Source organism: Mastigoproctus giganteus, chromosome 2 (genome assembly GCF_048544385.1).
Source record: "Mastigoproctus giganteus isolate SK-2022 chromosome 2, ASM4854438v1, whole genome shotgun sequence".
In the NCBI taxonomy this organism is placed as follows: domain Eukaryota; kingdom Metazoa; phylum Arthropoda; class Arachnida; order Uropygi; family Thelyphonidae; genus Mastigoproctus; species Mastigoproctus giganteus.
In genome coordinates, this window is record NC_143576.1 from 261,045,464 (window position 1) to 261,070,918 (window position 25,455).

Genomic DNA, 25,455 nt, shown 5'->3' on the forward strand with positions numbered 1-25,455 from the left:
CTAATATAATCAGTTGCATTGGAGTAAATTCATGTTGCTAAAATGTGTTATAGCAGAACTGACTGTATAGGTAAAAATTCATATGATTGTGTATTTTATAATTTTATTTGATATATTTATAATTGTACATGGTTTTGCAATAGTTTTGTTAATTTAATAATAATATTTACAATAAAAGATTGAAATAGTTATAAAAAAATGAATTTTGTTGATATTATCCATTATTTGGTTGATAAAATTATTATATGATGAGTAATCGGCAGCAGCTAAGTCTTCCGGTTGTCTCCACCTCTTTTTTTTTTTTTTTTCCCCCCAGTACAGTAATGGGTAATCTTTCCTCTTAATATTCAAGCCCTCAAACACTTAATTGAAATAAGTCTTCGAGCAAGTAATCATTTCTGTTAATTAATATATACGTACACACCAATAACAAAGGAATAAAACAACATATAGCTCACTTTTTTTTTTTTAAAGGCCTGCTCCTCAACTTATTCAGAAGTATAATTAGGACTTGTTTTAGTTAATATAACTTCAAGAAATTAACATGAATTTCAATCAGTTAAGGAAAAGCTAGTGAATAGTTTTACTTCATTCTGCAAGTTTGCAAAATAAATCATGTCTGAAATTAATTAACCATATCAAATCCAATAATAATGTTGATTATAAACTGTAAAGTTTTAAAAATACTATTAATATTAGGCATATGGTGCAAAGAAGTCCCAAACTTCTGCTGCACCAGCCAAACGAAAGAAATCTGCCCTATGTGATTCCAGCTGGACAGGCACCTTTGTGAAGAGGAAACTCTTCACATAGGTACCTTTAAATTTCTACAAGCTGTCAGACCCAACCACCCATAGAGGCAACTTATTCCAGTAATTAAAATCCGACTGCCTAAAAGAAAGCTTTCTATAATCATTTATAATAGTAAAAATTGTCTTTGTTCATTTTACTTTCTCTTCTCAGAGCTACATAGTCTTCAGTTAGAACCTCCTATAAGGCACCTGGTTGCCAAGCTCTGTACCCACAGAGCTTGGCAACCAGGTTTCAAGAAGCTGCTTTTTATGTGTCCATATTTAGATATCCTCTTATACCATACTTAGACATCCTCTTGTGCAGTCTTATAATTCCCTTGTACAGTGGGGTTATAACCTCTCTCTCTTGTTTCATAAATCATCGATAAGATACCATGGGCCCTCCTTGCTATATATCTGCATTGCACAGAGAGTTTTGTCCACCCATTATGTGCGTGTGCATGTAGGCGCCTCCATAGCCAAGTGGGAAGGAGCAGCAGTGCGTATCCGGTCTAATCAAGAAGCGTAGCACACGCTTCTTGATTAGACCGGGGTTCGAGCCCGTCACCACTAAATACGGAGGATGCAGAAAGGTCAGGGAATGACCACTGCATATCCCAGAGCAATATGGCCTTAGTTGCTAATGCTCCTAAAAACCAAATAACAACAGCGTGTGTGTGTGTAACCGTTTATTGCCATCATATAAAGTAAGGACAGTACCTTAGTACAGCCAAGTTAGAGAGACTTACATAATTTAAGTGATAATTATAAAATAGGTGAATGCGGCCTTAACAAAGAAATAAAATAAAAATGTAACAAGCTCAATGAAACTGGAGATAACAAGTCTGCAAAAATTAAAAGTTTGATATAAGTGAATCTAAAGTAAATGTTTTCTGTACATTTGTCATGAATCCAAACATCAGGATCAAGATTGAAGGAGGTGGCTAGCTTGATAAGAGTTTTTGTAACTCCCAAATTTTTCTTCTTCAAAGTTTAATTTTTTAATTTAATTTAATTTTTTAATTTAATTCAGCCCCACCAAGTGAATTTGTTAGTTGCTATTCCCCAAATGTAAGACTGAATTTTCCTGCATTAAAACATACCTGCCACATGTAAAAATTGGCTTTGTTCATTTTACTTTCTCTTCTCAGAGCTACATAGTCTTCAGTTAGAACCTGCGACCATTCTTGAAGGCCATTTAAATTGTCCCAAAGAATAGCTGCAAATATTTATATCATGCATCCCATTATCAGTATCAAGAAAATCAGAAACAACAGTGCTTTCCTGTCATGATCCTTGGGAAGAGGGCACATCTTAACTGCAGCTATCCTGAAAGACATCTGAGAATCTTCCCTATTCCATGTTCCAGCTTATATAGTAACCTCTTGTGCAAGAATGAGTCAAATGCTTTGCCAAAATCCAAATACACAATGTTGAAATTATTTTCCACTGTCTAGCTCATGAGTGACTTGGGGAAAAACAGCTATCCAGGTTGATTAAACATGATTTTCCCTTTACAAAACTGCTTCCTTGAGAATTCCATTTCCTTTTAACATTCTATATATTGCATTGCCTCCATGATATTCCCCAATAGAGTATATCCCATTAATTCAATATCAGATTACACTGGTCAGCAAAAAAAAAAAAACGTTTTTTGCTCCTTGTTAAAATTCAGGGTGGTTCTTGTATAATTGACATTGCTGAATTCAAATATGGCAACCATATTGCTGTAACACCCACCAGTTTTAAGGGAGAAGGAATTAAAGTCAAAAACTAAGTTTCTAGTAATAAAAATTTCGTATATTTTAAGAAAATGTTACATACAGCACTAAATATTGAACAATTGATCTATTAACCTTATTCTATTTACAAAAATGTTTATCTGATAACGAAACACTTATTTTGTCATTTTTTGCCTTTTATAATCGTCCATTGGTATCTGTCATATGAGATTTCAACTGGGAAACATTTGTCTGCCAACATATTTGGACTCCATTTTCCCTGGTATCTTTTTTCCATTTGAGAAAATCTTGATGAAACCTTTCACCTTGTTATTCAGAGACCGCACCCAAGTTTTCAGGAAAAAAGTCTAAATGGGAATGTAGGAAATGAAGCTTTAATGACATGTTGCATCCCAACTCTCTGTATGCTAAAATTAGCTCATCCACAATTTCACTGTAATTTTGTGATTTCTCATTGCCTACAAAGTTCTGGCAGATGTTTTTGGATGCCTTCCAGGCTCTTATTTCTGTAGTATTTAATTTTTTAGTGAATTCCTTATCTTGGAATAGCAGTTTGATTTGAGGACCCACAAAAATTTCCTCTTATCTTGGCCTCACTGATTTGAGGAAACCTTTTACTCAAATACGAAAATCCTCCTTTTTTGCCATCACGTTCACAAATCTTTTTATCAAACCTAGCTTGATGTGCAATGAAGGTAATAGAGTTTTGACTTATCTACCAAAGGAGGATGTGCTGCCTTTTTCTGGCCTGGTTTAGTTTCTGAATGGTCTAGTCATTTTTTTACCCTGTAGTGGCAGTCCTTCACTTGGCTGTCCCCTCACATAAAAAGCAGCAACACTTGGTGTATCCACCTTGCAACCTAGTCTGCAAAGCTACCACTTTTAGGTCAGCACAGATATTCCATTAGCATTCTTGATAGTTTATTTTTTGCAAAAGAACTTGTTGTTGTTGTTATTTGGTTTTTAGGAGCATTAGCAACTAAGGCCTTATTGCTCCGGGGATATGCAGTGGTCATTTCCTGACCTTTCTGCATCCTCCGTATTTGATGTTCATGGGCTTGAACCCCAGTCTAATCAAGAAGCATGTGCTATGCACTGCTGCTCCTGCCCACCTTGCTATGGAGGCGCAATTAAAAAAAAAAAAAAACTTGTAGGTTCTCATGCATTTCCTTCATGTTAATTGCATAGGCCAGTGGGATAGATGAATACTTATTTCTGTTACGAAGTAAAACTACTTTCAAACTGACATTTGTTGAATAAATGAAAAGCCTGCACTGCTCAAGGACGTGCTCCAGAAGTAACTCTCATTACTTCCTGGACATTGTTACAATAAATCAAAGCACTATCCATGGAGTAATAAGTCATTATGTTAGATTGCCTCTTCCTATAAAAAGACACCTTGGCATCCTTTTGAAGAAGATAACCACTGCTGAAGCCATGATCCTAGTAATCGAGCCTTGGTTTTGGAGAGGTTCAAATCTCTGACCAAACTGTTCATTTCTGCCTGAGTGACATGCAGCTTTGAAGTATCAAGAGTTGAAAAGTCTAGATCTATACTTGTTCTGGATTCTACATCTTCAGGAGACTCCTTTTCTAATCCTGAATCAGAGTCAAGTCCATAAGTTTCTGGTGGCTTTGGCACCGGCTATGTATCATCGTAAGAAACTGGCCTTAGAGTAGAAGATACGTTAGGATACTCTACTTTATGTTTGGATTTCCCAGAAAAACCAGAAACGTTGGTCATGCAAAAGTAACAATCGTTTGTGTGGTCTCAAGGTTTCTGCCATATCACCAGAACATCGAAAGACATCATCAATTTATGACTACCTTTAAGCCAGCCTGTTAATGTCCTTGAATGTGAGCTACAGGAAATCTTTGGAGCTCACACTATCTTGATCTCTGACCTTACATCCAAAATATTCATAGGCTTTTCTCACATGTTGTGGCAGTGGTTTTTGCTGGTATTTTAATACCACTTCTCTGCAAATGTACAAAGCTAACAGGCTTATTTTGGCAAGAACATAACATATTAACATATTTCACATACAGTCAAGGTACGTGCTTATAAGAACACAATTAAGAAATTGTATATTTTTATAATTTAAACACAGTTAACGATTTACACTAATGCACACAAGGCTTGTGTACAAACACAAGTTTACTAAAACTTGTTTGCTTTGTTCACCACTCGCTCTCCGAAAAATGAGCTTTTTGAAATACGAAAATGTTTGCTTGGTGCGGAACCCACTCATATATGTACCATTAGAGAAGTCTCTAGAAGGTTCACAATGTTTCTAGAGAACCCTGTCAAGCATTCTAGAACATTCTTGAATGTTTTAGAAAGCTCCCATATGCTCTAGAAATCTCCAGAATGTTCTAGAAAACAAAATTAAATATATAAAATAGATGGAAAAGATGATTAAACCAACTACAAGTCTTAGTTTTCCATCATTAACCTACGATGTTTGAAAACCGAGGGTGATGAGAACTTTCTAAGCATATATCTGAGTTTTTGAACATATTTCCTACGAGAATCTGTCGGAATTATTTCGGGGAAGAAATTGATACTGACCAGTGTTATTTAAAACGTAGTGTATTTCAGAGTTACAACTGGTCCTGAGCAACAATTTAGGGTGTTATGTGCAATTTAATACAGATTATTCAAAATACATCCAAAATGAAAATTCGAAGTCCAAAGCGAGTCTGGCAACTTGTGAATAATTTGTTTAATTTGAAAAGACTGCCTAAACCTGCAAACATTTTATAATGAAACTGAAAGGAGCTATAATGAAAATTTGCTGGTCTACTGCATATTTTGCTAGCAGGGATAAGGAGGTGATTATCCCTTTGTATAAGGCAATGGTCAGGCCACACCTTCAGTACTGTCACAGCTCTGTAGGCCTCATTTTAGGAAGGATATGTAGTTACTAGAGCATGTACAGAGAAGGGCAAGAAAATTGGTGAGGGTAACAAAGGGATGCTCTTACCAAGAAAGGCTTAAGTTCTGCAAATTGCAGAATATGGAGACTAGGCACCTGCGAGATAATCTGAGGTGTAATAAGGCCTTGAATTTTTTTTTTTTTTATGTAAACCCCGAACACGAGAGGTATTAGAACCTATAGTACTTAGTATCGTACTTGGGTTGGAGGTTGAGAAGATGAAAGAAGATATTTGTTGACATTGGACTTGAACTTCTGTAGACTGTAATTTTCAGGAAATACGTATGAAGGAAGGTTGTTCCAGAAAACTGCAGTTGAATGTATAAACAAAGAAGATGAAAAGTTGGGTCTGTGAGTTTGAAGTTGGACAGTAAATGGATGTTGGCTGGTGGCGGCACGTGTTTGGACTGTTTTGAAAGAGAGAGAGAGAGCAGGAATTATAGAAGCCAATTCAGAAGAACAGTGCCCATGGAAGTATCTGTAGAAGAGGCATGCAGCAGAAACAGTACGTCTTTCAGACTGCGAGTGGATAGAGACTGTTAGAGACGAATCATTAATTAACCTAACTGCCCTCTTCTGAATGGAATCAAGAAGCAGAGAGAGGTTTTGGGGACACCACCCCAGATGTGGGAACAATATTCCATGGCAGGGCAGATTTGCGATTTATACAGAGTGAGCAGCTGTTTGGAAGAAAAGCAACGCCGAGAGGGAAAGAGAAAACCAAGTTTTTTAGATGCAGAGGAAGAAATATTTGTAATGTGCTTGTGCCAAGAGAGATTAGAAGTCAGGGTAATCCCCAAAAGAGATATATCATTTTGCCTAGAAATCGGAGTGTCACTAAAGATAAGCATAGGAGCAGAAGAATCCTTTTTGCGAAATATAAGAGTTTTAGAAGGGTTGAAATCAACTAAGTTGTCTTTGACCCACTGGAGAATTACCTGAAGATCGGCATTTAAGGAATTGGTAGCAGATTTTCGAGAAGTTGAAGCTGATTAAACAGGGCAAGGTTTCTCAAAATGGAAAGTGGAATGCATTGTGCTATCATCGGCAAAACTATGGATAGGATTTCCAGTCAATTGAAGAAGGTCATTAATATACTAGAGTAAAAGAGTGGGGGAAAGAACTGAACCTTGGGGGACACCAGCATTAGTGGAGACGTTACAAGGCAGAGAGCCATCTACCATCACCCTCAGTGAGCGATTAGAGAGAAAACTGGATAACCAATTACCAAAAACAGTTGGCAAACCATAAGATGGAAGCTTGTTTAGAAGACCTTTATGCCAAACACGATCGAAAGCCTTTGAGATGTCAAGAGCAACTATTTGTGTTTCACCGAACCTTTCCATTGAATTAATCCATAAATGGGTAACATAAGCCAGAACATCACCAGTGGATGGACACTGACAGAATCCATAGTGGCGATCATAGATCAGATGGAAGGTTTCTGGGTAGTTTAAGAGTTGGTGGTTAATTGATTTCTCCATTACTTTAGAAAGAGTAGAAGTAATTGCAATGGGACGATAATTGAATGGGAGGGATTTGTCACCCTTTTTAGGAACTGGCTGGATATGAGCAAATTTCCAAGCAGAAGGAAAAACACCTTTGGAGTAAGAAAGTGAAAAAAGGTGGCAAAGAATAGGAGTAAGGTCAGGAGCACAGGTTTTGAGAATAAGTGGAGAAATACCATCAGGACCTGGAGCTTTCTTAGCATCAAGATTCGTCAAAATCCTTCTGACATCCTTTAGACGGAAGACCACAGGAGGCGTTGAATGGAGCATGTTGGAAATGGTCGGAGGTGTTTTACCAAGATCATTAATACATGAGTTGGAAGAAAAATGGGATGCTAGCAGGTCAGCTTTATCCTTGGCTGAAGTGACAACAGAACCATCTGGTTTGGACAGAGGTGGGAGCAGAGATGGGCAAAAGTTGCGGCCAATGGCTTTGGCAAGAGACCAGAATGCTCGGCTACCATTAGACAAGAAGCACGTTTTCTACTCGTAGCCTGTTCAAACTCTAGTTTGGACTGATTAATAACTGCTTTACAATTGTTGTGAGCTTTGGTGTAGGCAGCAAATGAAACTGAAGAATTAGAAACAAGCCAATTACGATATGCAACATTCTTCTCTTGTGAACAGCCTTAGCTCATTTATTGGAAAAACCAAGGTTTAGATAAAGGATGAGATTTTAAAGTGGAATGTGGGATAAAGGATTCCATTCCTGCAAGAATAATTTCACTGACACGATCTGAGCAAACGTTGACATCAGAAGTTTTGAAACAGTAATCCAACCAAGGAAAAGAAGAAAAGAAATCACGCAGGTCATCCCATTTTGCATTCTTGTAATGCCAAACAACACGAGGTTGGGAATAGCCATGAGATAAAGGCTCCATTGGAGAAGAGACAATCACCAAGTTGTGATCTGATGTGCCTAAAGGACCTCTCACTTCAACCGTGTACTTAGAAGGGTTGTTTGTGAGAAAAAGATCAAGCGTGTTGGCTGTATGATTAGGATTACTCGGTATTCTTGTAGGTGAATGAACAATCTGTGCAAGGTCATTAGTAATTGCAAAAGGCTCAGCATCTTGAAAACGGAAGAGAGCTGGAGTTGTGAACATTAAAATCACCAAGGATAATTACCTCACTGTTAGGAAAGTTGGACTGGAGAAAGTCAAGTTGCAAAGAGAGGAAGTCAAAGAGCTTCAAGTGATTAGTGGAGTTAGGAGAACGGTAGAGACAACAGATGAATTTAACACAATAAGGTAGAGAGATTTTAAGCCAGAGAAGATCAAAGAGTGGAGATTCCAAATTGCCAAGTCTTTGACAAGGAATATCAGAACGCACATATACACAAGTACCACTTTGAGGTGAAAGGAATCATACAGCGAATAATTTGGGCATCTGAGATGAGCAGTAGTTGAATCAACCGATAACTGAGATTCTGTCAGAAAAAGTACATGGGGTTTGGCAGACTGCAAGTGGAAATGGACATTGTTGAGATTAGAATTGAGACCACGTATATTTGTGAAATGAATTAGGAAGTGCCTGGGAGGTTTAGATCTTTTCGCAGATAAGCTTGCTCTATTAGTTTGACAATTCATGGTGTATTCAATAGTAAGAAAAAGTGGGTGGGACATGCTGTATGAAGTAATGAAATTTTTGGATATGGTAAGAATTTTGCCCAGATCCTTGACATACCATGGACTCGACAATGCTCCCTGCATACACACTACTCGCACTGCCTCCAGTCACTATCTGGCAGAGTAGAGGTAGCAACATTATACACTAGCTGATCCGGAAGCCTCCTAGAGAGTTACCAGTCGGTTCGGTCCGGTGTACTAACTAGTGTCCGGCCTGCGAACACTCTTTTAGAGCTGTACCCTCGAAATGTAAGGAATATTGGATCTCGCCACGATGTTCATCATAACCTCAAAAGTCATCAATCATACTGCATGACAGAAGAGATAGGGAAGGGTTGACCGGAACTTAGCTCTAGAGACTAAACATTGGCTCCACCACTTCAAGCCTCCAATAAGCAAAGTGGTGGTATTGTGCCGGTTGAGAGAGTCATCTACCACTTTACTGCCTGGTAACATAGAGGGGCGGCATTACTCTATGTGGTGTGGACGCCACACCTCGACTCCTGCTTACGTTGGTTCACACCTGGGTGGTCACCCACCATGTACTTGTGAATGGAGGTTATACCCGGGATTACTAACAGGCCCACCACCGTGAAGGTGCAGGTTCAATTCCGATGGGATTCTTCCTCTTGCTCAGATTAAAAACCTGAGGGAGCATAAACTCAATTTGAAGAAAGACAGTTGTAGAATAGATGTGCTGAAGTTTGCCTTTAGCCTACTGGTAGCTGATTGCTGGAAAAGTCTTTCATCTGTCATTGTGGAAGTTGATAGCTTAAATAAATTCAATGAAGAACTGGACAAACTTTTTGGAGCGAATGGATGGGTAAAATGGAAAATGTTTTTTTTTTTTTTTTGATGTTATTTCTGCTTGCTTTTCTTCCATCATATGACTCTACTAATTCTAATGCTAAATATAGTATCATTATACAGTCAGTCCTCGTATAACACGTGTTTACACTACACGAATTCGATCATACACGATTTATAAATAGGGGAACGATATCTTATATAACACGAACCGAATTCGCTTATGCACGATTCGACTTTGTGTTTACAAGAAATGGCAGTCGAATGCAGAATCACCCCAACAGAATGCAACATGATAGGAACGAAGAGAAGATTCTGAAAATGTATTTATGCTTTTTATATCAGTGAAGGGGAAACACATTTCACCATAATAACGTAAAAACCAACACAATTCCAGCTATTGGTATAATCGCATTCAATTAGATCGAGTTTACTACCAGTTTATAACAGATTCCACTGGCAGAAACACAACTGGAAATTGTTTTTATTGTTTTATGGTAGTAACCCTTAGATATGTGCTTTAGTAAAATGTGAGGTGTTAATGTATCTCTGCCTTTATGGTGTTGTTTATTCAGTTGCTATACGCGCGCAGCTTTGTTTATGTGTATCGAGCTTGCCTCTTCATTTTGTAATTGTGCTTTATTCCCTAAAAATGAGTAAAATTCTTAAAAGGTGTGAACAGGAAGCGTCATGATGAAGACACTACAGATTCAGGGAGAAAAAGAAAAGCAATATCGATAAACAGAGGCATACTGGGTCAAAACTTCTTACCCTGGAAAATTTTTAGTGGCCTCATACTATGGTTTATGGCCAAAATCACACCAGCCTCCGGCCCACCGGGGTTTCCCCGGTAAAGCTTATGGCCAGTCCGCCTCTGTTGATAAGAGAAAAAATATGAAATTGTGAAACGCTTTGAGCGAAATGAAATACCGTGTGATATTGCACGTGCTACAGGCCTGAATGAGGCAATGCAGAGAAAAAAACTTTCATAGCAGGAACAACTCAAAGTGTAATTAAAATCCATTAGACACAAAGAATTGGAAGAGATGGAACAGCTGTCATCTGTTTGGATACAAAATCAAACAAAAAACAAGTTGGCTTACGATAGAAGCAAAAGCAGTAGCAACAGTAAACCCCGCTATTCGCGGTATCTGTATTCGCGTATTCGCGATCGCTGATTTAATATAAAATGAAACCTAAAAAAATGTGAATTTTAAAGCGCCGTGAATGTTATCCACCATAAAAAAACATGGGCATGGCTAAAATTATCTTTCCTGTTCAAAACAGCGCTCAGTGGGTGGGGGGAGAGGGGTAACAAAATCGCGAGCGTGGATGTTTTTCGCTAATCCTTGTTCAGTATGTGTTATGCGCTTGTAATGGAAGTTTTCGTCGTTTGCTTTTAATTTATATGCTTATAAATTGAATAAATTTATCAATTTATAAATTGATATGCTTACAAAAGTGATAAATCTACCATTTTCCAGTGTAAAACAGACTTTCGAGAATGTTAACGGACAAAAGTGACTTTATTGTACATAAGTTCTTTCTGACCCGTACAAAAATATGGCTACGAATAACAAGAGAAATGTGAAAATATCAAAGAAGGTGATGACAGTAGCGAATAAAATTGAGTTATTAGACAAAATTTCTAATGGTGAAAGTGTCTCCTCAGTGGCAAAACATTATAAAATCAGTGAGTCAATGGTACAATCAATCAAAAAATCGGAAGAAAAAATCCACCGTAGTGTCCGTGAAAACGTGCTAATTGCTTCAAAAATTTGCTCTGTAACTCGTGATGTTAAATTAGAAAAAATGGAAAACGCTTTAAATCTGTGGATAGAAGACTGAACTCAAAATAAAATTCCGTTAAGTTCACTCATCATTCGTGAAAAGGCAAAATTCCTTTATCAACACTTTAGCGAAACTGGTGATAGCACTGGTGGGATAAGTTTTTTTTGCTAGCAAAGGCACTGGTTTGAAAGATTTGTTTGAAATTTCTAATAAATATTACATTTAATATTAAATTGTTTCTTATTTTCATTTCAATGCCATATGCTTGCATTTCACTATGTACTTCTATGTACATAGTCATATTATGAAGGTACATATAATACATTCATAGACAAAATTTTAGACTAGTTTTTCTTATATATTTCATACTTTGGAACGGAACCCCTTTTTTACTATGGGACCTTATTTTTACTTTTTTACTCAGTATTCGCGTTTTCGGTATTCGCAACATTTCTCAGGAACGTAACCCTATTATTACGTAATAGTTTTAATAAAATACGTAAGTATTTTATTATGATTATTTGTTGTATTTGGTAATGTTTTGGTTACAAATGTGTGTTCAATCTTGGGTGGTCGGCACCTAACCCTATTTTTCCCATAGGGCCTGTTGTTTATATTGCACGATTTTGCATTGCACCAGGGTTTCTAGGAACACAACTTTCGTACAATACGAGGACTGACTGTACAGTATATTTCTGGGCCGACCGGGCTAGCCGGGTGGGTAAAGTGCCTGCCTGGCAACCCAAAGGTCGCGGGTTCAATTCCCACCTCGGGCTTGGATCAAAGTACTGCAAAAACCTTGGGAGGTGCATTATGGCCGCAGAAGCCTATGCGCCAATAACTACCAAAAAAAAAAAAAAAAGTATATTTCTGTACTTCCTCAGAAATAGTGTTTGGAACCAAAGAATTCACATAATTGTAACTTCTGCATAGCTGCCAACTTTCAAGAGTTATAATGGAGAATCAGTCTTTTTTTTTTTTTTTTTTTTTTAATTCTAAATGGTGCCTTCTCCATTTCAACCTCGTAATATACTTGGTGATAGCTTCCTTCTCCATATTTTTGAAAAACTGTTGTTCTTCATCTCTTTCTTTTCACGAAAAATCAGAATTTTTTAAAATTTTGCAAATTTCCGTCTATTTTCATTAACAAATTGGACATCAGGTGTACTAATCTGCATTGCAAAATAGAAACAGAGGATAATGGTGGTGTTCTCTGTAATTTGCAGTTATGGTACAGTAGACTCTCGATTTTCCGGGATAGATGGTAAAAAAACAAATCCCGGATAATCAATTTCCTGGTTAATCCAAAAATACGGAAGTACCCGACATACATAAGGGATACGTTCACTACTTCTTACTTCGTTGAGTTTTATGTAACTTGGGAATGACTAGTAACATATTGCTGCTATATAATTATTGACAAATCTGAATTCAGTACGGTACTTGTTAATGTTTGACCATTTTCATATATTCTTATTAGTTTAATTTTCTGATCCAAATTGATCGCTTTTGTTGGTAGATTTACTTGTAGCACTGTCACTGTCTCTTAGTTGGCACCACGATAATGGTCAAAATGAAATTTTCTGGAAAGAACTTCACAGGGTTAAGGCAAACTCACTGTTATCACCCTGCGCGAGCTCGCATTTTACTAAAGCACATTTCTGGAGGTCACCAAAAAACAAAAACAATTTGCACTTTCCGTTTTATTGGGCTTTTCTGTTATAAACGGGTAGTAAACTCGATCTTATTGCATTTGCGATGATACCGATAGCTGCAATTCTGTTGGTTTTTACGTTATTATGGTTAAGTGTGTGTCCCCCTTCACTAAAATCTTCAGTCATATAAAAAAGAAACATAAATAATTGTAAGAATCTTCTCTTCTTTCCTATTTTTTTGCTTGTTACTCCGATCTCACTTGTGCAATTTGTGCATGCCGTGATCGTCATTATTGATTGCTTATTATTCTTTTTTTTTTTTGTTGTTTTAAATTTTACAATCCTAAAAAAAAAAATAAATAATAAAAAAAAAAAAAAAAATTGAATGAAAACAAATTTACGTAAATCCGTAGTTGCGTAAGTCGGGGACTTACTGTATCCAAAAATGTTCAGCAACCTTTGTAAAAAATATGGCGATAGATAAGAAAACTTACCACATACTACTCACGTGTCCAATACGATGCTTTATTTTTTTCAATGTCGATTTTAAATCTAATAGCTTCCCTTTATTTTTTACAATTTCGCATATGGTTTGGTCACCAACATTATAATGGTTCATTAGAGATTTAACAGATGCACCGTTTTCAAACTTTTGAATAATTTCAAGTCTTTGTTTAACTGAAAGTGCAACTCTTGCATTTACCTATCATTTTCGCAATTTCTAAACAAAAAAACTTTACTATTAAAAAAATGTCGACATCCCTGACATTAATAACAAAACAAAATTTATCTTGTTGCTGTGTGATGGAACACAACAATCGACACACTAAAACAAACTCAATTTTTTTTTTGAGCTGTTGTTATTTTGGTTTTTAGGAGCATTAGCAACTAAGGCCATATTTATCCGTTTTTTTTTTTTTTTTGAGCAGCGGGTATGAAGACAGTGGGGGGGTTGCAAGATAATAGGCACATTAATCATTAGCATTAGTAGAGGCATATGATGCAAGAAAGCAAGCTTATGCAGTATCAGCCAAAAAAAAAAAAAAAAAAACTTCCACTTCATCCCTCCGTTCGTTCGAAATACCTGTCCAGCTGAGCCTTAAATTTATTTAGGCTATCAACTTCCACAACAAGGGATGGAAGTATGTTCCACCATCCAACCACCCGCTAGCTAAAGGCAAACTTCCGGACATCTAACCTACATCCGTCCTTCCTCAATATGAACTTATGCCCTCTCAGATGATTATTCTGAGCAAGAGGCAGAATCCCATCAGCATTGAGCATGCTCAAACCATTCAAGGCTTCATACACCTCTATCAGATCACCTCGCCGGTGCCTAGTCTCCAGACACTGCAATTTGCAAAACTTAAGCCTTTCTTCATAAGAGCAACCCTTTGTTTCATTCACTAATCTTGTTGCCCTTCTCTGTACTCGTTCCAGCAGCTCTACATCCTTCTCGAAATGAGGCCTCCAACCTGTATACAGTACTCAAGGTGTGGCCTGACCATTGCCTTATACAAGGGAATAATTACTTTCTTATCCCTGCTAGAAAAATTCCTATATATCATTGATAAGACACCATGAGCTACTGTTGCAGCCCATCTGCACTGCTCAGAGAACTTCATATCTGCCTGCACAATTACCCCAGGTCCTTTTCATTCTCTACCACTGTCAGTGTAGTACCACAGAGTTGATACTTTTCTCTGGGGTTGCTGTTTCCCATATGTAGTACTTTACATTTGTCAATGTTAAACTTCATTTGCCACCTCTCAGCCCATCTGCTCAACCTTTCCAGACCCTGTTGCAGGAGTATAGCATCAGTAGTGTCCTTAACAACCCTGCCAACTTTTGTATCGTCTGCAAACTTGGACATTAAACTTGTTATACCATCATCAATATTATTTATAAATACAGAAAACAATAATGGACCCAACACTGAACCCTGAGGGACTCCACTAATAACTTTGGTCCATGATGAGCAGTGTCCATTGATTACCACTCTCTGTCTTCTCCCCCTCAACCACCCCTTTATCCATAGCAGCAATTTGCCTCCAATGTCGCACTGCTCCAGTTTGTGCAGCAGTCTTCCATGTGCAACAGTATCAAAAGCCTTTCTAAGATCCAAGTATATAATATCAAAGTTATTCCCTGCATCCAGTTCTTTTGTGACTGCATCATAGTATCCAATCAAATTGGTCAGGCAAGACTTCCCCTTAACAAAACCATGCTGTGTCCGAGCTATAACTGAAGTCTTGTCTAGATGATCCTGCAGTGCTTCTTTAACCAGTGCCTCCATTAATTTTCCTGGAACAGAAGTTAAACTCACAGGTCTATAATTACTTGTGTCAGCCTTTGATCCTCCTTTGTGAATTGGGGTCACATTTGCACATCTCCAGTCTATGGGTACCTCCCCTGAGTCCAAGGAAGCTGTCATAATTATGGCTAAGGGTTTGCTTACTTCCTTTGCTGCCTCCTTCAATATAGCTGGATAGATCCCATCCACCCCAGGTGCCTTTCTTGTGTTTATCTTCCACAATTTCTCCTCTACTTTACTCTCAGTTATTACAAGATCATCAAGCTTACTGCCAGAGTTGAATACACCTATGGCATTCCCCTCGCTAAATAACTCCTCATGTGTGAATGTCGATGCAAAATATTCATTTAGTTTGTTAGCTACCCGAGCAGGATCATCAACAGTTGAACCATCGATATCAAGTGGACCAATCTGATTCATCCCCTTCCTTCTAGAGTTTACATAAGTAAAGAACTCTTTGCTGTTTTTCTTTGCATCCCTTGCCAAAGATTTCTCGTAATCTGCCTTCGCCTGCCTAACCTCCTTTGTAACTTGGTTACAGATCAACTTATATCTATCATAGGCTTCTGTGTCATGTGTTAATTTATATGTATCCCAAGCATTTTCTTCTCTGCCATCTGTCTCATTAGTTCATCTGACCTCCATTTAGGCCGAAACCTTGAACAATATTTCTTAGTTGGTACGTAAAGCCTAGTATCTTCCAAGATAAGTTCTTTGAATGCTTCCCATTTTGAATTTGCTGTTGGTAACATCATCAGTTGGTCCCACCGTATAGAATTTAAACACTATCTCAGTCCATCGTAGTCGCCTTTACGAAAGCAATAACCCTTCCCTTTACCCCTGATGGTAGTTACCTCTTTGAGTAAATCCCACTTCAGCACACTGTAATCACTGCCACCTAGTGGTTCCTCTATCTGCAGATTCTTAATGCATGAAGAATCATACTGATAATCAAATCAAGAGTATTACTCCCTCTAGTTTCCTCCCGAACATGCTGATATAGAAAACAATCATCCAATAAATCCGCAAATGCCTTGCTAGTGTGTGAGTGACCAACCCACAAATTCCAGTCAATATCTGGGAAATTAAAATCCCCCATTATAAGACTCTGATTTACTGGCCCACTCTATTTTCTGTACAGTTTCTTATTATACTCATCAGAGTCATTAGGCCTATAGCACACTCCTACTCTCAAATTTGATCTCCCAGTGCTTATGTCACACCAAACTGACTTGACACTGCACTGTCCAGCGATGTCGACTGGCTTTACTTCCTTGGATTTTATGTGTTTCTTAACTAATAGCATAACCCCTCCTCCCCTCCCCTCCCCTCCTGTCCTGTCTATCCTTTCTGTAGACGTTGTACTCCCCAAATTCCAGTTCTGCATTCCTTATATCTGTGTGACACCACGTCTCTGATATCCCAACAATATCTGCCTTTGATGCTTTGAGCAATACCTCAAATTCATAAAATTTATTTACCAAACTCCTAGCATTGGTGTACACGCAAGTATACATGCACCTGTTCTTTGTCTTAGCTACCCTAACACAACCCATGTGTTTACTTGTACCGCAATGACTCCCAGCAGTCTCTGAAATATCCTGCATCTTGTTTTCCAGGCTTCTGCTCATTCCAATAGAAGCAGTTCAAGAATCAGTTTCACCTCTGCCAGTGGCTGCTGTTAATCTATTAGTCCTTGTATCCCACCAAGCTAGCAGTTTTCCGACCCACCTAACATTGCCTCAATTGCATCAGCAAATATTCTTGCAACCTTTCTATTTAAGTGTATCCCATCCCCCTGTAGAAGCAGTCCCTTCTGTTAATCTCCCAATGAAGACTTTTAACGCCGGTCCTTGTCCGGTTAATCCGATCCCTGTAAATCGAGAGTCTGCTGTACTTGTGTAGTGTTAAGATAATTAACTGCATAGAATTTCAGAAGGCCTGTATTCAAGATATTCCATGCATTGTAAAATCTGAAAATGGTAATACATTTGCCTTGGTGTGTACTGTATGTAGATGTAATTTTTCAATTTCACGAAGTGCGAAATGTAATGTAATCAAACATTTCAAACAAATAAGCAAAAGGACAGTAAAATTGATTTCACAGTGATGATGATGTCGTATACATTGAAAGTTTATTTGCTTCTTATGTTAGAAAATATAATCTTATTTTGAGTTGTTCTGATTGTACACATGTATTGTTCAGAAATATGTTAGGTAATGATGGCTCTGGAAAATTGGCTATTTTCAGTTGCTACATTGGCAGTAATCAAAGTTATCCCAAGTTATATCTCATTATGCTGACCTTTCCCAATTTAAAGAAAAATCAATTCAAAAGGAGCTTGCTGTCAATGCCAGCAATGGAAGGTGACTCCACAGGGAGGGTATAATAATGGGCATCTTCTGAACAATCCTAAAGCACAGATTCCTTAAAAAAAAAAACTGTCTGACACTTTGTGTTGATAATGTGCCTGTTAGGTGGGCCTAAAAGCTAAAGTAGCAAAGTTATTAAAAGAGGAGATTGAGCACACTTGGTGGTAACAGGCTGTCCTTGTCTTATTAATTTGTGTGAATGAATATTTGGTGGAAATTTATTACTACCTATAGAGAAGTGATAGAAGGAAAGATAGAATTAAACAGTTTCAACTGATGCTTGCCACTGAAGTAAAAAAAGATTTTGTGGTATGTGTGTACACATTGGCTAGCTTCGGTTAAATGTGCAACTGGATTGGAAGAACAGCGGCAACCTTTTGTAGAATGTTCCATTCTAAATATTTATGCAGTTAATGATACAAAATATCTGTTTCCATATTCTGTATTATTGAAAGTCTGTATTGTTAATTAGCCTAAAGTCATTATTGAAATGGAATTTGAGATGTCACAACTCTTATTTAGTTATCACTATTACATGCAGAACTGATTAACTTTTTGCTTATTAATAAACTGTCTGTTACTTGTTCTACTTGCCTTTTGAATATTTGGCATTTTGATGCATATTCTTGTTATAATTGGTGAATGGCATTATCTTGTATTGTACTTTCAATCACAAAATAAGCTTTTTTTTTTGTTATGTTTGCAACACATGTCATAAGTTATCATGCTACTGTACCTTGGCACTAAACTGATTAAAATTTTCACCATTCTTGGGATCATACTGCAATGTGCAATATATGTAGAGTACAGATGAGAGAGAGAAGAAATAGATATACAGTTGGAGACTATAATATGGAATTGTAAATTTGATTTGGGGAGATTTGAGTAAAAGCACTGCAGCTCCACATTTAGTTATGTGGAGCTGCAGTGCTCTTTTATGTTCCTCATTTACAGCCATGAATTTATAGGCTAAATGTATGAATTAATATTTAAATGAAAGCTTTGGGCATTGTTTATTAGGCCAAGGTATATAAATCAACCAGACTTGCATTCAAACTTGGAATTTCGTAATATTCCTCTGAGAGTAAATTTCCACATTAATCAAGTTCTTAAAAAGTCCTTTTTTCTAATAGTTGAATTATCCATCTTAAGTAAGATAGATAATTCAGCTGTTAGAAAAAAAGGAGACAGTTGTAAGACCTTTATACTCATGTGATAGTCTTCTCTTATACATGAAGAGAATGAAATACATTCTCTTCATGTATTTCATCGGATACCATTTCCAAGCGAAGTTAATGATTTACATTCCAGTGCCTGTCTGCACTAAAAAGAAAAGAAATTGAATTAGTTTAAGTAGTATCACATCACAAATATTTAGGATTATGGATAGATCATGTGCTATCTTGGAATAAGCACATTAACTATTTAATTAATAGATTACATTTCTTTCTCTCTCTTTTTTTTTTTTTTTTTTTTATTATACCAGAAATACTTTTTTCTCTAACAACAAAAATAGAAATTTTATTTTTCACTAATATGCTCAATATTACATTATGTCCTAAATATATGGGCTAAAGCCATAAAGGTGATCAAATCTTTATTGCAAAGAACACTTCAATTATGGAAGCATGGAGCAACCTTTTTTTTTTGGCCAGTGCAGCAAAAGCCTCTTGCTTCCTTGCACTATATGGAAAATACTATTACTATCATGCAACTTCTCCATTAAAGAATGAGGAAAGTCATTATGGGAGAAAAATCAAACGTCAGTGAGCTCTTTTCACACCTCAGTTTAATAAACCTAACCAATCATATCTAATATGTCAAATCAGTAACAGTATAACAGGAAATAACAAAACTTGAACAGGCACAATATAGCCGAAGCTGCTCTTGCACCATTAAACCCCAAACAATAAAAATGAGGAAAGACGTGTACTCCATCTGTCTGCTGCCCATAGCACTGGACACTCAGACCTTATCCCTGTCTTTACAGATAAATCTGAGATATTATCATCTGTGGACTCTGCTTTCCCCAGATAATACTGTACCTGAAAAGATTCCCTCCATGCAAAAAAAGTTATACACTACAGAGTTGTGTGCTATACAGTTGGTCTTAGACCACCTTAAATCTTACAATTATCAAAGGTGTGTAATATATATGGATACTTTAAGTTCATTACAGGTGTTATAACCAATGAGATATAACTCTCATCCAGTCCTGACCTGTGTTCAGTAGATGCTACATTCTCTTTTTGAATGTTTATTTGATATCTGCTTCTGCTGGTTCATAAGCTGCATTGGGATCAGTAGTAATGAACTGGCAGATGTTATAGCCTGGTTAGCACAACCCCAGAATGATCACACCTTGCTAGTCCCCTGTACAAACTACAGGCATCAAATAAGTAGCAAGTTATACTCCTAGTTGCAACAATCATACCATGAAGATGTTACAAATAAGTTATATCAGGTGAAGCCCATAATCAAACTCTGGCAGTCTAGTCTGTCCAGCAGTTATAGAGAGGAGGTTGTTCTTGCTTGCCTCTGCATAGGACACAATATGTTAGCTAGTAATTTTTTTCTGAGTGCTTGTGGGCCCCCCCCATATGTGAAAACTGTAACACTATTTTAACCATTTGCCATATTTTATTTGTATGTTCATGCTTTACAAATGAATCCCATCTGTCTTCTACTGGTTTTAGCCATCTAACCATTATACACTCAGTCAGATTTTATCCAGTGGTTGCTATATGCCAGTTGTTTTTTATATCTATATCTGTAAACTTGCTTAAATTTATTTAAAATATATTTTTTATATTTATTTATAGTTATATATCTTTATACTTATTTATAGTTATATGTCTTTATATTTTTTTATGTATATTTTATCTTTATAAATGCACCTAGACATACAGTAGTGACCTATGTCTAAAGGTGTCCTTTAGACATAGGTTACTATGTAACGATAGGTCACTACGGGTTTCAGTGTCATTATAGGTCACTGAAACCGTTTTTCGTGTATATATATCTTATCTGTATTACCTTCACAGATTAATAGTAGCCGCAGGCAGATGCAAAAGTGAGTCTTGCACTGCTTCTATTGTAATGAGCAGCAGCCTAGAGAGCAAGTTGCTGGGGATTTCAAGAGTTGCAGGGAGTCATCATGGAACAAGTAAATACATGGGCTGTGTTAGGATAACTAAGAGTAAGAACAGGTGTATGCATGTACACCAATGCTAGAAGTATAGTAAATAAATTTGAATTCGAAGTGCTGATCAAGGCATCAAAGGAAGATATGGTTGGGATATCAGAGACATGGTGTCACACAGGTAAAAGCAGTGCAGAATTGGAATTTGGGGAGTACAATGTGTGCAGAAAGAGTAGGAAGGAAGGGAGGAGGAGGAGTTATGCTGTTAGTTAAGAAACACAAAATCTAAGGAAGTGCATCCAGTTGACATGGGTGGACAGTGCAATGTTGAGTCAGTTTGGTGTGACATAAACACTGGGAAAGGGAAAATGAGAGTAGAAGTGTGTTATAGGCCTAATGACTCTGAGTATAACAAACAGTTGTCAGAGAAATAGAGTGGGCAAGTAAATCAGAATGTCTTGTAATGGAGAATTTTAACTTTCCAGATGTTGACTGAAACTTGCGGATTTGGTCACTCGCACGCTAGCAAGACTTTTGTGGATTTATTGGAGGATTGTTTTCTACAGCAACATGTTTGAGGGGCAACCAGAGGGAGTAATACTCGTGATCTGATTATCAGCAGTGATTATTCATACATTAAGAATTTGCAGATAAAGGAACCACTAGATGACAGTAATCACAGTGTACTGATGTGGTATTTACTTAAAGATGTAACTACCCTTTATCCTTAATGGTAGTTAATGAGTTTTTGCTTTCGTAATGGTGACTACAGCAGTCTCAGACAGTTTTTAAATTCTATACTGTCGGATCAACTGGTGATGTTACCAACAGTGAATTCTAATTGGGAAGCCTTCAGGGACTTAAATTCCTTTAAAATATATTTTTAATACTTATTTATAGTTGCATCTTGGAGGCTACTAGGCTTTTCATACCAAAATCACCTAAACAAGACATGCAGTTAAAATTCACACACAGCATGGGTTTGTTAAGGGGAAGTCTTGTCTGACCAATTTGATTTGATACTACGATGTGGTCACAAAGGAACTGGATGCAAAAAAATAATTTTTATATCATATACTTGGATTTCAGGAAAGCTTTTGATACTGTTGCACATGGAAGACTGCTGTACAAAATGGAGCGGTATGGCATTAAGGGTAAGCTGCTACAATGGATAAAGGGATGGTTGAGTGGGAGACGGCAGAGAGTGGTAATGAATGGACACTCCTCTATGTGGACTAATGTTATTAGAAGAGTCCTCCAGGGTTCGGTGCTGGGCCCATTGTTGTTTTCTGTATTTATCAGTGATATTGATGAAGGTATATCAGGCCTAATGTCCAAGTTTGCAGATGATACAAAAGTTGGCAGGGTTGTTAATGACAGTAAAGACAATATGCTACTGCAACAGGATGTAGAAAAGTTGGGCAAATGTGCTGAGAAGTGGCAACTGAAGTTTAACATTGACAAATGCAAAGTACTGCATATGGGTAGCAATAACCCAAGAGAAATGTACCAACTGTGTGGTACTACACTCAGGGAAGTTGAAAGTGAAAAAGACCTGGGAGTAATTGTGCAGCCAGATATGAAGTTCTTTGAGAAGTGCAGACTGGCTGCCAAAGCAGATCGTAGTTTTGTCAATGATATATAGGAATTTTGCTAGCAGAGACAAGGAGGTGATTATCCCTTTGTATAAGGCAATGGTCAGGCCACACTCCTTTGTTCCTCTCACCAATCTTGGTTTCAACAATGTTGGTGAGAGGAACAAAGGGGTGTGCTTACGAAGAAAGGCTTGAAAGTTCTGCAAGTTGCAGCATCTGGAGACTAGGCACCTGCGAGGTGATCTAATTGAAGTGTATTTGGCCTTGAGTGGGGTTGAACATGCTGAATTCTGATGGGATTCTTCTGCTTGCTGAGATTACGAACCTGAGGGGGCATAAATTGAAATTGCGAAAAGGCAGTTGTAGAATAGATGTGTGGAAATTTGCCTTTAGCCAGCATGTGGTTAATTGGTGGAACAAACTTCCATCTGTCCTTTATGGAAGTTAAGAGCTTAAATAAATTTGAGGAGGAACTGAACAAACCTTTAGATGGAATGGATTGTGTGAAATTGTTTTTTTTTTAGCTGATGCTACATAAGCTCATGCACTTGCTTTCTTGCATCACATGTCTCCATTATTTACTATTACTACATGACCTGGTTTTGGTGCATTAATTGCATTGGTTGCTGATGTGCAGTGAAACCCAAACTAAAAAAAAAATGCACTGGTCATTAACCACTTTCCCAGTTGTCACATTATTATCGAATGACATCTGCATGCTGATGGCGTGCATCTTTTCCCTTAGCTAGCAAATTTCTGATAGAGATTTTCCCTCTACAGTAAGAAACTGACCAAGTCACTGTGAACGGAACGCCATATTATCTTTGCTGTGGTGCACACCACACACAGAGGACAGTCAGTGTGTCCTATTCTCTTGAAGTATTTGTACCAATCACTAAATACCCGTGGCAATGTTTAATATTGAAAGTAAAAATATTATTTTTGTTTGACTTGCCCACCTGTATTATTTAATAACTGTGTATTATTTAATAACTATTGAATTTTTTGTGATTTGTTGATGAATGTGATATTGTTTTTAGTGGTTACCAGTTATGATTACAAGCTTACTGAAGCAGTTACAGAATTACAACATAGATCAAAATCCTACCCAACTTGAGTGCTTAAGAAGAGGAATTTGTTTGTTGGTTCATATGTCATATAAAAGATCATCATTCAGAGATTTTCGAAGAACTGTGGAGAATGATTATATTATTTTAATTTGTGGAGTGGCTAAGCTTTGTAAAAATGAAACCCCTTTCAGGAAGCTATCTGGTAAGCTTATATTATCTTTCCAAACTTGTAATAGTGAATGTGAATATAATTTTTTTGTGCCAATCCTTATTTCTGAATTTGGAGTGAAATATTATTAAATTTCTTTACCTTATTTAAATGAACAGATGAGGCTCTTTTTAAGGTCCCAGTAAATATTTTGAAAAACTTTTAAAAGTGTAATCTTTTAATATATTTAAAACTTTTCCAGCTGCTAAAAAGTGCACTGCAAACTTTCAAACTCAGCATAGTGAAATCTGACACCACCTGAAATTGGACACATTTCCAAACTTATTAGTAGCCACATAAATCTGAGAGTAATTGCCGTGTGGGGAGATAACCTCCCCCTCTAGTGATTTTTCTCCTTTATGAATATAATATTTAGTTCTCAGTACTAAGATAAACTGTAGTGCTGAGAACTAAATAGCAACCACCATATTTTATAATTTTGAAAATAAACAGAAGTGGTATGTTGTAGTTCAAACTTCCTCCAACAGATGGTGGTACAGAGATTGTCCAGTAGGCTGACAGACTGAAAGTAACAGTCAGTTTCGTTAATAATATTAACCTTCTGTGTCACAATTTTACTGTTGTACAATTTTATTAATTTTATTATTAGTTACAATTTGCAATTCGGAGAGACTCGAGAGCTGTCTGCTACCAGAGAGAATCAAAAGCGCCCTCAAAGTCAATGAAAATTGTCATTTCATAAACAGCAAGTGAGTCTTTCCAATGTTTAACCAAAGTGACAATTACATCTTTGGCAAAAAAAAGCCTTTTTGAAACCATATTGATTAGTTGAACATATCCTCCCAGGGACTCTCATCTGGTGAGTATGGGCTTGGCACACCCAGGGTCCTGAGCTGGATATCATCATTCTTCTCTTTCTTGGTGATTCCCTTCTACTTCTGACTCTCTCTCTCTCTCTCTCTCTCTCTCTCTCTCTCTCTCTCTCTCTCTCTCTCTCTCTCTTTCTCTTTCAGGGTAATTCAGAAATTTTTTTTTTTTTTTTCTGTTGGTGCAGCATAAGCCTCAGGCTAATAATAATAACATAAGATGTCTGATAATGAGAGGGCTTCTGGTAATTCAGATCATTATAATGCACCCAAGAGAGTCAGCCATGCCTCCTTTCCTCAGGAGAACCTGGATAAGTCATCTAGTGCCACTGTGGAAACTGTGGTTTTATGTTTTATATATGTTTATTTATACCCCTGTATGTTGGAACCTCAGTCAGGTAGTTGTTATAATTTTCCCAAGGAGAACAACTCTTACTTCACTCCTCCAAAGCTCACAAGCTATCTAACTGCTCTAAAATTTTATTTTTGACTTTTTTTTTTGTATCAGAAGAGGTTTTCTTTTGTTTTCCCCATTCTCAGTCTCCAACTCCTGTGCTTTCCCTCCAACCCTGTCTAAAACACTTGAACTGTATTGTTCTCCTCCAGCATTTGACCTTACTTCATGCGTCTGCTGACCTCTGTCACTTTCATAATGTTCGCCACTTCCCCAGTACCTCCTCAGGCTATTTCTACTCGGACATCATCTTGCAAAGTGGCCTCCGCTGCCACAAAAATAGCACCCTTTTGTAGTGTCCCGCTCATTGCCAAATCCAGCAAAACTCCTTAATTCTTTACCCAGCTTCCAGTTCATTGTCCCTATACTATCTCTGCCACCGCCAGCCCATGATCCACAAAAAAGATAAGAGCTATTGGTTGGTAGGATCTGGGCAGGTGGGCTGGCCTCTCTGGGTTTTTGAGGATTAAACAAACATTTACAGTCTTCCAGGTGTTGGGGAAAATACTTTCAGCCAGGTATTAGTTGTATAGGAAGAGCAGTGCATTGGGGCAGACTGTCACCAGCTTCTTGAGCACTTCCTTAGTGAAAGGTTCTTCGTTGGGCAGATT

The 25,455-nt window shown here is 37.3% G+C and overlaps 1 protein-coding gene across 1 annotated transcript in view; it reads left to right on the forward strand.

Moving 5' to 3' along the window:
* The window catches only part of LOC150090431 (uncharacterized), a 136,209-nt gene extending 112,700 nt beyond the window's left edge, over window positions 1-23,509 (forward strand). The window contains exon 14 of the mRNA XM_090390311.1: window positions 23,326-23,509. The gene's annotated coding sequence lies outside the window, so the exon portion shown is untranslated. The remainder of the gene's footprint in view (window positions 1-23,325) is intronic.
* Window positions 23,510-25,455: the final 1,946 nt, after the last annotated feature.